At 48.5% G+C, this 13,759-nt stretch overlaps 1 protein-coding gene across 5 annotated transcripts in view; it reads right to left on the bottom strand.

Moving 5' to 3' along the window:
- Positions 1 to 6,252, bottom strand: part of snphb (syntaphilin b) — a 46,106-nt gene extending 39,854 nt beyond the window's left edge. For 4 of the 5 annotated variants that reach the window (XM_038273518.1, XM_038273520.1, XM_038273522.1 and 1 more), the window contains exon 1: positions 6,148 to 6,252. The gene's annotated coding sequence lies outside the window, so the exon portion shown is untranslated. The remainder of the gene's footprint in view (positions 1 to 6,147) is intronic. The other variant, XM_038273519.1, reaches the window with a different exon arrangement.
- Between the last annotated feature and the right edge of the window lie 7,507 nt (positions 6,253 to 13,759).

Here is a 13,759-nt window from a genome sequence, read left to right as displayed (position 1 = left end):
CAGCAGAGGACCAGAACCAGACCGAGTCCTACCATGAGGACGGGCTGCAGCAGAGGACCAGAACCAGACCGAGTCCTACCATGAGGACGGGCTGCAGCAGAGGACCAGAACCAGACCGAGTCCTACGAAGAGGACAGGCTGCAGCAGAGGACCAGAACCAGACCGAGTCCTACCATGAGGACGGGCTGCAGCAGAGGACCAGAACCAGACCGAGTCCTACGATGAGGACAGGCTGCAGCAGAGGACCAGAACCAGACCGAGTACTACGATGAGGACGGGCTGCAGCAGAGGACCAGAACCAGACCGAGTCCTACCATGAGGACAGGCTGCAGCAGAGGACCAGAACCAGACCGAGTCCTACCATGAGGACGGGCTGCAGCAGAGGACCAGAACCAGACCGAGTCCTACCATGAGGACGGGCTGCAGCAGAGGACCAGAACCAGACCGAGTCCTACGATGAGGACGGGCTGCAGCAGAGGACCAGAACCAGACCGAGTCCTACCATGAGGATGGGCTGCAGCAGAGGACCAGAACCAGACCGAGTCCTACGATGAGGACAGGCTGCAGCAGAGGACCAGAACCAGACCGAGTACTACGATGAGGATGGGCTGCAGCTGAGGACCAGAACCAGACCGAGTCCTACCATGAGGACGGGCTGCAGCAGAGGACCAGAACCAGACCGAGTCCTACCATGAGGACGGGCTGCAGCAGAAGACCAGAACCAGACCGAGTCCTACGATGAGGACGAGCTGCAGCAGAGGACCAGAACCAGACCGAGTCCTACCATGAGGACGGGCTGCAGCAGAGGACCAGAACCAGACCGAGTCCTACGATGAGGACAGGCTGCAGCAGAGGACCAGAACCAGACCGAGTACTACGATGAGGACGGGCTGCAGCAGAGGACCAGAACCAGACCGAGTCCTACCATGAGGATGGGCTGCAGCAGAGGACCAGAACCAGACCGAGTCCTACCATGAGGACGGGCTGCAGCAGAGGACCAGAACCAGACCGAGTCCTACGATGAGGACGGGCTGCAGCAGAGGACCAGAACCAGACCGAGTCCTACCATGAGGACGGGCTGCAGCAGAGGACCAGAACCAGACCGAGTCCTACGATGAGGACGAGCTGCAGCAGAGGACCAGAACCAGACCGAGTCCTACGATGAGGACAGGCTGCAGCAGAGGACCAGAACCAGACCGAGTACTACGATGAGGATGGGCTGCAGCTGAGGACCAGAACCAGACCGAGTCCTACCATGAGGACGGGCTGCAGCAGAGGACCAGAACCAGACCGAGTCCTACCATGAGGACGGGCTGCAGCAGAGGACCAGAACCAGACCGAGTCCTACCATGAGGACGGGCTGCAGCAGAGGACCAGAACCAGACCGAGTCCTACGATGAGGACAGGCTGCAGCAGAGGACCAGAACCAGACCGAGTCCTACGATGAGGACGGGCTGCAGCAGAGGACCAGAACCAGACCGAGTCCTACCATGAGGACGGGCTGCAGCAGAGGACCAGAACCAGACCGAGTCCTACCATGAGGACGGGCTGCAGAAGAGGACCAGAACCAGACCGAGTCCTACGATGAGGACAGGCTGCAGCAGAGGACCAGAACCAGACCGAGTCCTACGAAGAGGACGGGCTGCAGCAGAGGACCAGAACCAGACCGAGTCCTACCATGAGGACGGGCTGCAGCAGAGGACCAGAACCAGACCGAGTCCTACCATGAGGACGGGCTGCAGCAGAGGACCAGAACCAGACCGAGTCCTACCATGAGGACGGGCTGCAGCAGAGGACCAGAACCAGACCGAGTCCTACGAAGAGGACAGGCTGCAGCAGAGGACCAGAACCAGACCGAGTCCTACCATGAGGACGGGCTGCAGCAGAGGACCAGAACCAGACCGAGTCCTACGATGAGGACAGGCTGCAGCAGAGGACCAGAACCAGACCGAGTACTACGATGAGGATGGGCTGCAGCAGAGGACCAGAACCAGACCGAGTCCTACCATGAGGACGGGCTGCAGCAGAGGACCAGAACCAGACCGAGTCCTACCATGAGGACGGGCTGCAGCAGAGGACCAGAACCAGACCGAGTCCTACCATGAGGACGGGCTGCAGCAGAGGACCAGAACCAGACCGAGTCCTACGATGAGGACGGGCTGCAGCAGAGGACCAGAACCAGACCGAGTCCTACCATGAGGATGGGCTGCAGCAGAGGACCAGAACCAGACCGAGTCCTACGATGAGGACAGGCTGCAGCAGAGGACCAGAACCAGACCGAGTCCTACCATGAGGACGGGCTGCAGCAGAGGACCAGAACCAGACCGAGTCCTACCATGAGGACGGGCTGCAGCAGAGGACCAGAACCAGACCGAGTCCTACCATGAGGACGGGCTGCAGCAGAAGACCAGAACCAGACCGAGTCCTACGATGAGGACGAGCTGCAGCAGAGGACCAGAACCAGACCGAGTCCTACCATGAGGACGGGCTGCAGCAGAGGACCAGAACCAGACCGAGTCCTACGATGAGGACAGGCTGCAGCAGAGGACCAGAACCAGACCGAGTACTACGATGAGGACGGGCTGCAGCAGAGGACCAGAACCAGACCGAGTCCTACCATGAGGACGGGCTGCAGCAGAGGACCAGAACCAGACCGAGTCCTACGATGAGGACGGGCTGCAGCAGAGGACCAGAACCAGACCGAGTCCTACCATGAGGACGGGCTGCAGCAGAGGACCAGAACCAGACCGAGTCCTACGATGAGGACGAGCTGCAGCAGAGGACCAGAACCAGACCGAGTCCTACGATGAGGACAGGCTGCAGCAGAGGACCAGAACCAGACCGAGTACTACGATGAGGACGGGCTGCAGCAGAGGACCAGAACCAGACCGAGTCCTACGATGAGGACGGGCTGCAGCAGAGGACCAGAACCAGACCGAGTCCTACCATGAGGACGGGCTGCAGCAGAGGACCAGAACCAGACCGAGTCCTACCATGAGGACGGGCTGCAGCAGAAGACCAGAACCAGACCGAGTCCTACGATGAGGACGAGCTGCAGCAGAGGACCAGAACCAGACCGAGTCCTACCATGAGGACGGGCTGCAGCAGAGGACCAGAACCAGACCGAGTCCTACCATGAGGACGGGCTGCAGCAGAGGACCAGAACCAGACCGAGTCCTACCATGAGGACGGGCTGCAGCAGAGGACCAGAACCAGACCGAGTCCTACCATGAGGACGGGCTGCAGCAGAGGACCAGAACCAGACCGAGTCCTACCATGAGGACGGGCTGCAGCAGAGGACCAGAACCAGACCGAGTCCTATGATGAGGACGAGCTGCAGCAGAGGACCAGAACCAGACCGAGTCCTACGATGAGGACGGGCTGCAGCAGAGGACCAGAACCAGACCGAGTCCTACGATGAGGACGGGCTGCAGCAGAGGACCAGAACCAGACCGAGTCCTACGATGAGGACGGGCTGCAGCAGAGGACCAGAACCAGACCGAGTCCTACCATGAGGACGGGCTGCAGCAGAGGACCAGAACCAGACCGAGTCCTACGATGAGGACGGGCTGCAGCAGAGGACCAGAACCAGATCGAGTCCTACGAAGAGGACGGGCTGCAGCAGAGGACCAGAACCAGATCGAGTCCTACGAAGAGGACGGGCTGCAGCAGAGGACCAGAACCAGACCGAGTCCTACGATGAGGACGGGCTGCAGCAGAGGACCACAACCAGACCGAGTCCTACGATGAGGACGGGCTGCAGCAGAGGACCAGAACCAGACCGAGTCCTACCATGAGGACGGGCTGCAGCAGAGGACGAGAACCAGACCGAGTCCTACGAAGAGGACGGGCTGCAGCAGAGGACCAGAACCAGACCGAGTCCTACGATGAGGACGAGCTGCAGCAGAGGACGAGAACCAGACCGAGTCCTACGAAGAGGACGGGCTGCAGCAGAGGACCAGAACCAGACCGAGTCCTACGAAGAGGACGGGCTGCAGCAGAGGACCAGAACCAGACCGAGTCCTACGATGAGGACGAGCTGCAGCAGAGGACCAGAACCAGACCGAGTCCTACCATGAGGACGGGCTGCAGCAGAGGACCAGAACCAGACCGAGTCCTACCATGAGGACGGGCTGCAGCAGAGGACCAGAACCAGACCGAGTCCTACCATGAGGACGGGCTGCAGCAGAGGACCAGAACCAGACCGAGTCCTACCATGAGGACAGGCTGCAGCAGAGGACCAGAACCAGACCGAGTCCTACCATGAGGACGGGCTGCAGCAGAGGACCAGAACCAGACCGAGTCCTACCATGAGGACGGGCTGCAGCAGAGGACCAGAACCAGACCGAGTCCTACCATGAGGACGGGCTGCAGCAGAGGACCAGAACCAGACCGAGTCCTACCATGAGGACGGGCTGCAGCAGAGGACCAGAACCAGACCGAGTCCTACCATGAGGACGGGCTGCAGCAGAGGACCAGAACCAGACCGAGTCCTACCATGAGGACGGGCTGCAGCAGAAGACCAGAACCAGACCGAGTCCTACCATGAGGACGGGCTGCAGCAGAGGACCAGAACCAGACCGAGTCCTACCATGAGGACGGGCTGCAGCAGAGGACCAGAACCAGACCGAGTCCTACCATGAGGACGGGCTGCAGCAGAGGACCAGAACCAGACCGAGTCCTACCATGAGGACGGGCTGCAGCAGAGGACCAGAACCAGACCGAGTCCTACCATGAGGACGGGCTGCAGCAGAGGACCAGAACCAGACCGAGTCCTACCATGAGGACGGGCTGCAGCAGAAGACCAGAACTTAATGTTTTTTCCAGCAGAGTTGCAGAAGCCAACTATTAGCTATATCCTAATTTTTAACCTTTTAATCTACTAAATATGGTTATGTTTATATTTTGATATTTTAAGAACGAAAATAAAATAAAAGCAACATAACATCAAAATAACAACTTCAGGCAGAAGAGAAACTTTTCCAAATGAACATAAAACATCCAGTAATCTGCCTCCATTTCTAAGACAGGTGATGTTTACCAGTTTAAAGCTAATAAAGGACCTAAAGCAACAACATTTAATGTTCACTTTGTTTCAGCTATAGAACAGACGGATCAGCAGAAATATTAAACTTCTGCACAAAAAAATATAATTTTAATGATTAATTTTCTGTTAAAACTAGCTTGTTGTTGAAGCTGATCGTTGGAGGAGAGAATAGAAACTCTTTTCTTTAACTTGAACAAAACATCCTCATTTCAGCTCCTTCCAACAGAAAACACTGGATCTCCTCATAATCTGGTCTGAGGTTCAGAAAAACAGCAGCAGCTGATCTTATGAACAAGGTCATTAAAAAGGTCTAAAAAAATCAGCAGCTTTTGTTTCTTCTGACGTTTTAAAAACCAGGAATATATAAACAAACATATAAACCTTGAGTTCTGGAAAACTAAAAAGAACCAAATGTTATGATTCTATGATCTGAATAGTTGTGAATCATTTAGAAGGAGTTTGATCCATTCTTTAAGTTTTTAACTCCAGCTTTTCCAAAGGGTCCAAACAGAGGAGGCGACCCTGACGTGCATGCTTTGATCAATCATGGAGATTATTGACATATTCTAGTCTGGATTATCATCCAAATTATCTGCTGCACAGTGATTTAATCCATGTGGAAAATTCCTGCTTCCAGGCTCGCTCCTCCTGCAGCATCAACGCATTTACAGTAAAAGCTTCACTCATCAGAGTCACATACAAACATAAATGCTGCAAGGTCAAACTGCAACCTGTCACGACTCTGCCGCGAGCCAACATGGATGACTGAGTCCCGCGTGGAGCTCAGACCACACGAGATTACAGGCTGTTCTGGTGCCTGGAAACCGGAGCAGATGCACATCAGCCGGAGCGCACTGCGCAGCATCATCATCATCCTCAGCATCATCATCATCATCATCCTCAGCATCAGCTGCAGGCGGACAGGAAGCGCTTCCTGCAGGCCTGCAGCGGTCCTTTGGAGAACCACAGCATGCATGGATTGGTTCTGCTTACAAAAATCACACAAAACCCCCAAAATGGTCCAGAGACGCTTCCGCCGCAAAATGACACCAGTGTCGCAGCCACCGGTGGCCCTGATGACGTCACCAACCAGAACCTACCTGCGCTCCTCGGTTCTAACGCGCAGAGATCCTGTTCTTCACTCCTCCATGTCCGCAGTCTGCAGGGTTTCCCTGCGGTTTGTCTCCAGAAGCTCCGCTTGATGAAGGAGGAGGAGGAGGAGGAGGGGTGGATAGTATAAGGAGGAGAGGAGAAGCGCGTCTGCGTCACATTTTAAAGGGGAAACATCACTCAGACATTCAGCAGAGAGACTCAGGACCGCTGGTCCTCCTAGCAGGGGCGGATTTAGGAAAGGTGGGGCCCTAGGCAGAGACAGGCAGGGGCCCCGCTGAATTGAGAAGATGAACTTTATAAATGTTTTAAATCAGGTTGGGTCCGGATCCGGTCCGCTAATCTGTATTTCTGAATCTGATTTCAGAGTGATCTCATCTATCTATCTATCTATCTATCTATCTATCTATCTATCTATCTATCTATCTATCTATCTATCTATCTATCTATCTATCTATCTATCTATCTATCTATCTATCTATCTATCTATCTATCTATCTATCTATCTATCTATCTATCTTCCTTCCTGCTGTAGAGAACATCCCCTCACAGGGCAGCAGGGGGAGCCAAAGGAAAAGAATAGACATGTTGGATGGGATCATTTTCTTGGATCTGCTTCCTGGTGTTAAAATGCTGCTACAGTGAGTTAACTGATACAGGGAGAATAAATATAACATGCCTCATTAACACTGAGTGACAGGAAGAGCTTCTGAAGAAGAGAGAGGAGATGAAGCTGATGAAGAGTGTTTAATAACAGCAAGACATTTAGGAGGGAATGCTGCTTTGCTGGAGCTAAAGAAGCCAAACTTCCTGAATCTAGGTAGGAGTTTTCCCAGGAACATTTGCTTCGGTCCAGTTCATGGTCGGTTGGTCAGTCCGTCCGTCCGTCCGTCCGTCCATCCATCCATCCATCCATCCATCCATCCATCCATCTTCTTCCTCTTATCCAGGGTCGGGTCGTGGGGGTAGCAGCTTCAGTAGGGAGGCCCAGACGTCCCTCTCTCCAGCCTCTTGGTCCAGCTCCTCTGGGGGAATCCCAAGGCGCTCCCAGGCCAGCAGAGAAACATAGTCTCTCCAGCGTGTCCTGGGTCTCCCCCTGGGCCTCCTCCTGGTGGGACGTGCCTGGAACACCTCACCAGGGAGACGTCCAGGAGGCATCCTAATCAGATGCCCGAGCCATCTCAACTGACTCCTCTCTATGTGGAGGAGCAGCGGCTCTACTCTGAGTCCTCCCCCTGACTGAGCTCCTCCCCCTATCTCTAAGGGAAAACTAATTTCAGCCGCTTGGATCCAGGATCTCGTTCTTTCGGTCATGACCCAAAGCTGATGACCATAGATGAGGGTAGGAACGTAGATCGACCGGTAAATCCAGAGCTTTGCTTTTTGGTTCAGCTCTCTCTGAACCACAACAGATCGGTACAGCGTCCGCTTCACAGCAGACGCCGCACCAATCCGCCTATCGATCTCCCGCTCCATCTTCCCCTCATTAGTGAACAAGATCCCAAGATACTTAAACTCCTCCACTAGGGGCAGCACATGATGCAGCATTGACAACAATTCAACGAATTTAGAGACAATTTGCCTCTTTTTTAAAAAGCTCCACTGTAACATCGTCGAATGGGGACATCACTTTTAGTTTTTGAGGAATGATGTCATGATGATGTCATGATGATGTCATGATGATGTCAGTGCATAGACCTGATGGTGCATTCACATGAAACTTGATCAGAGCAGCAAAAACGCTTAAATTCCAAAATGTGGACGCTGGGTCAGACGCTGGATGAGTTTTTGATGTTTCGAAGCTCTGGTTGTTTATCTGCTCTGTTCTGTAGCATCAAGCTAGATGCAGCTTGGCTTTATTTAATTTATGAGTTGGAAAAATAGTTTTGACACGTTTTTAAGTGAAAAACTCCACCTCCAAACAACTTTTCATCAATTATGATCCCACTAAAATATGCTTTTAAAGATTTTTGGTAAAAACTGGAAGTTTCACAATATACAAACAAAAGAACTTGTTTTAGTTCAGCAGTAATGCTGGATGAGTGGATGCATCAAACACGGGGCGACCCGCTAACAAGCGACATTTGGCTTCCTTCCCTTTGGCAAAAAAAGCTGGGTAAATCAAGGGGTGAACCCGGGTCTGGCGTTCCCACCTCCTGCCGATCAGAGCAGACGCCATTTTTACACGGGTCATAATGACCCGGGTAGACACGCGTCAGGGGGCTGTTCCCACTGCCACTAAAAGCCCATTCTTCCAGGGTTTAAACCAGTTTTTCAACCAGTGGGAAAAGAACATCAGCGAAGTGAAGAGTGCAGGTATGGTGGTAAATCTTAGCAACATACCAGCTGGGCTCATATATCAGTGACTCTTAATATTTTACGCAGCGACAGGATCAACTAATCTGCAGTCCATCCAGATTACGGCTCTGACATGGGAGCTGGCTCAGAACCCGTCTGCCAGGCTCTCTGTTTCCTGTAAAGTACCTTAAGATGACATGTTGTCAGTAGACGCTATATGAATCAGCTGAACTGAACTAAATATATCTAAAACATCTAAATAATGATTATTTAAATGATAATATTGACTGTAATTAATCTACATTTTCCATCGGGTTTCCATCACCACGCCGTAAACTTTACTTCCTTCACTTTCAGGGCGACCGCCATTTAATTTCATTCATTTTATTGTGTATGTTACCTGTTATGATATTTCTTTAACATTTAGTCCACCCATTTTATGCTTGGTGGCATTCTGCACTCATTCATCTCAGTGGTCAATGTGCATAAAGACAAATACTGGGAACTAGATCTGAAACTAACGATTGTTTTGCAAATCAATTAATCTGCTGATCATTTTTTCAATTAATTTATTAATAATCTGATAATCTGAAAGCAAAAGGTGCCTTAAAGATTTTTTACAAAATTAAACCAGCTGAAACTAAAACTTTTCCACTTTACAAAAAGTAAAAATACCTGAAATTATGTTTTTCTTTTCATACTGATTTTTGTTGTTGGCATTCATATAAATATACTGTTTGATACCTTAATATACATTTAATTGGTTTTTGGTATTTGCCTATTTTGAAGTGATAGTGCTCCGTGGAGAAAACGCCACGGCCGCCACTGGACTGATGTTGGCAGAGGTGGATTTAGGAAATTTGGGGCCCAAGGCAAAGAAAGACAAGGGGCCCAGACCTATTCTCCAGATGTAGAAATGTTAATAGAATAGACATCCATTATCTGTTCTAGGTTGTGTCCCTCTCTTCTTGTCCCTTTTCTTCTTGTTTTCCTCTCTATGTTTTGTACTCAGCTGACTTTTCATGCTGTCTCTAAAGGAATGAAAGATTTTTTCCAAGCACTAAGCTCACTTAGCTGATTGCTCCTTCCTGTGTTTCCAAAAAGGCCAAAGTAAATAACCCAGTCCTTCTTTTCACTGTAGACAAGCCATGATCTGCTTATCTGTTCTCCATTTTTCATTTGGATGAAATAATAGCTGCATGAATCATGACAGCAGACAAGATAGAGGAGAGCAGGAGGCGGGGTTACCAATCTACTCGCTCTGGAGAGCAGAGTTCGCTGCTTTTAGATGTTGTCTCCAAAGTCTCCAGTAGCAGAAAAAAGTCTCTAGATTTGGCGCTAGGAGCTTTTTAGAAATCAAAGTGCTAGAGGGGTCTGAAAAGTGGCTAAATATAGCGACTAAAGCGCTAAGTTGGCAACACTGCTCTTTGCATGGTTTGTTTTCAAATGGTTTGCTGCTGTCTGTTTGGACCTTTCTGAACATGTGCAGCAAATGGACTGATCCAATATGGTGGACACTGAAGGGGGGGGCTGAGGCACACTTAATATTATCAGCGTTCTGATGGCATTTTAGCCAAAGGATTTTTATCAAAAATATCATTAATGTGCAGAAATAAGGAATAGTATTAACTATACATGTAAAAGGATTTTTATGGGGCCCCCAGGAACTTGGGGCCCTAGGCAACTGCCTAGTATTGCCTAATGGTAAATCCCTCACTGACACTGGCGTATGTCGTTGTGTGCCCGCCTCCTTCAGCGTGTTCATAACTTCTACAAATCGTATCCATAACTTAACTAACGTATTCCAGCGTTTTTGGCAGATTTTTCCATACATCAGGTATCCGCTGGTCTAAAGAGTGACGAGCGCTCAGCCAAAGGCGCTTGAAGCTGGTTCAGAGACCATGATGTTCCTGTGCTTGACAGGCCAGAAAACTGACCCCCCCCCCCATAGAAGACAATACAGACAAGCTATATTTGCTCTGAACGTCTGCTTCCAGAAAACGATGCAAACATTGTATTCCCTGTGCAGGGATGGGCTTTCAGTCGGCCTACGTTTCTGCTTTTCAGTTTTTTGGTCCTTTAATCTTCTGAGAACCTAAAGATGAATGTAAAAACAGAAAACTGGGTGAAATAACTCACCGTCTTTAGAGCAAAGTGAACCTTTACCTCGATCATCTGGAATCAGTTGAATTTTTGCCCATTTCTAAACATTTGTCACAAACAAAACACAAACACAGAGTTTTTGAATTTTGTGTTTTATTGTAAACTGATGTTTAAGCTGAGAAATACGCGGCTGATCAGAGTTTTATTCTAGGCACACATTGCTTTTTATTTTGCTCTTTATTGTGTATTTGAGTTACATTTGTCTTTCAGAGACATGAACTTGTTTTCCGTTTGTTCATTGGAGGCATGAACAGCACGTAATAAAACACCTGGAGGATCCGGTCACGCCGTTACGCTACGATTGTTCTTATCACAGGATTTACCGATTATTTGATAAGTTGTTTTTAAAAAAAGTCTTTAGGAAACATTTCCTGCAGAAATGATGCATCAGCTGACAGAGTTATGACAGATCAATCCAAACAGTAAAGCTATTTTTTCTCGTATCTTACGTATATTTTTATATTCTGCATAATTTCAGTAGTTTAAAGAAACGGAACAATCAATCACTTTAGACCTGCTGATCCTGAATGAACTGCATCCCTCTCTGCAGCACCAGTGAACTACAGGCAGCAGTGGGATTTACTGGTTTATGGTTCTTAGGAACATTGTTTCTGTATCTTTAACTTCTTGTGGGGATTACTTAGAACTTTCACTCTCATACATTTCTAGTTGTTATTTGTTCCTTTGGCTCAGCTTAGATTTCTTGAAATCCCAGCTACGTCCACATCATTATCTCACAGTTTATTTATTATCTCAAAACATTAAGAGTGCATTTGGTCCCACTCGGAGTTAGTGCTAAATTAGAACTCTATTTTACTCCAGTAATAACCCTAAAAGAGTCAGTGTACTTCTACACTGCATATTTAACACTGGAATTTATTGTGCTGTCCCATTTCTCTCACTTGCACTCATTTCGGACCCTAGCACTCGGTTTTGCGCGTTCGCCTTTCAGGTTAGTGTGTCCCAATAGTTCTAAGAGCTAGGGCAAAGCGCCCTCCAACCCTTAAAATGATCCCTTCAGACCAAGTGAGGTCAGGAGCTGACTTGGGAGTGAAGTGGATTCCCAGAATACTTTGCAAACTCATTCAGCGAGAGCAGAAATGGCGCCTTGCAGTGAGAAACAACTGCACAAATGTGACTAGATGTTTACACTTAACCATGCATTTTTTCAATATGCTGGAATATCTTAGTTGGACGAAAATACAACTGAAATTCGCACCTTTGTGTTAAAACATCACTATAGCAAAATAGCTTTTTTTCGTAATACACAATTCTACCAAAAGTTGTTTTTTTAACGTAAAGTAGGATGATTATGAAGGCGGTGAAGTTGGTTAGAAGTTGGATATTAGATATCCAAGCTTCGCAGAGTCAGAGGGATCTAGCTCTAGGTTGATCCGACTGAAATACTCTGATTTCTGCCAACGTCTGCCGGAGCAGCTGAGAGCCGGGGGCCAGGGGCCGGGGGCCTCAGCCGGATGAACGACTAAAACATGCCAGATGTTAGCCGTTTGGAATGAACGCTGGTTTGGAGATTTGCGAGATTTTCCACAAATGTGTAAAACTCAGAATAGATATTAGTTGTGGTTTAGATTTTTAAGGCGTGAGTTGTTGCCATGTGGCCAAGTTGTTCAGTAGGACGAGTTCTCATGTTTTAAAAATAACTTTTCTTCCTTGGTGCTTTTTTAGCTGATGTTCTTTCCAGGTGGTGTAGAATCTGTAGCAGGTGGTTCTATGGGTCAGAACTTCAGGTGGTTTCTGAAAGTTACAGGTTCTGTAGAATTACTCTGAGAATTTTCTGATATTAGAAAAATTTATTTGTTCTTTTAAATAAATGTACTTTTGAATACTTCAGCACTTCAATAGATTATTGCCAGAATAACTTTTACTTGCAGACGACTAAGATTTCACTACGAGTATCAATACTTTTACTCAGATACTCCTGTTGAGTACTTGGTCAACCACTAACAGGCAGCCTCCACTGCCACCTAGTGGTGTAGCTGCTAACAGCTTGTCTAAAGAAGTCTGTTCTCTATCAAACACAGCAGAATGGATTTCACAAAACATTTAATAGATTAACTTCTTAATTAAGAAGAAGAAATATGTAAGAAAAATTACTGTAAAACAGCAACAACTGAAAATAAAGAATATTCTAACAGGTCTGCAGTCCAACACAGAGACAATCAACCATTCACTCCTAAGGAGGATTTAGAGAAGCCAGTTAACCTAACAGTCATGTTTCTGGACTGTGGGAGGAAGCTGGAGTACCCGGAGAGAACCCACGCATGCTCAGGGAGAACATGCAACCTGCATGCAGAAAGAACACATTGGTTCCTACCTTGATACCGCGACACAAACTTCTGAAAGTTCTTTAAATCTGAAATGATTCCATCCTGTTCAATAAATGTTTTTAATTCAGAGTCATTTTCATGTGAATGTGCTTTACTGGAGGCATCCATGTTTGTCAAAGAACACTACTGCCACCTACTGGTTAGTGACATTGTCACGGTGCGGTATCGGCTGTTGATCAAGTCCCAGTGCTGTATCTGGTGTTTGTCACAACGCGCTATTATCCAAGTCATCTTGAAAACATTCTTCTTCCAAATGTTGGCTACATATTACGGGTTTTTTCTCTGGCCAGAAGTTCGATGGCAAATCCTCCCTCTTCAAGTTGGCGATCCAACGACCAACCCGTCCGTGGAGGATCAGGAATCAGAAAGGTGGAATAACTCTTTTTTTCACTTTTACCCGATGTATTCCAGCATCCAGCTGCCATGCACGTGGGCATTGTCAGTTTCACTATAGCTCTGGTGAATTTCAATGGTGAAGTCCTCTGGAAATCTTCAATAATTGTTGTTGATTGCAGATGTGTCTAGTAGTTCCCATTGATTTAGCTTGGAAAGCGGGGAGAATGGCGCTAGGCTTACCGCACCGTGACGTCACTGCTGGAAGATGGCAGGAGGGAGGGGCTACTATATCTGGCTAAAAATGGCCGCTCCCAGACTCAGACTGATTAACGCTAAGTTCATTAAATCTCTGCAAACTTATTAGTTTTAGGTATAAATAATGATCCATTGATTATTCTTCGCTGACCAAACTTTTTCTTTAAACTTAATCCTTAATAAAAGACAAACCAACAGCAGG

Source organism: Cyprinodon tularosa, unplaced genomic scaffold, assembly GCF_016077235.1.
Source record: "Cyprinodon tularosa strain WSP-4 unplaced genomic scaffold, ASM1607723v1 ctg875, whole genome shotgun sequence".
In the NCBI taxonomy this organism is placed as follows: Eukaryota; Metazoa; Chordata; class Actinopteri; order Cyprinodontiformes; family Cyprinodontidae; genus Cyprinodon; species Cyprinodon tularosa.
The sequence above is the reverse complement of the archived record's forward strand: the minus strand, read 5'-3'. Positions and strand labels throughout refer to the sequence as shown.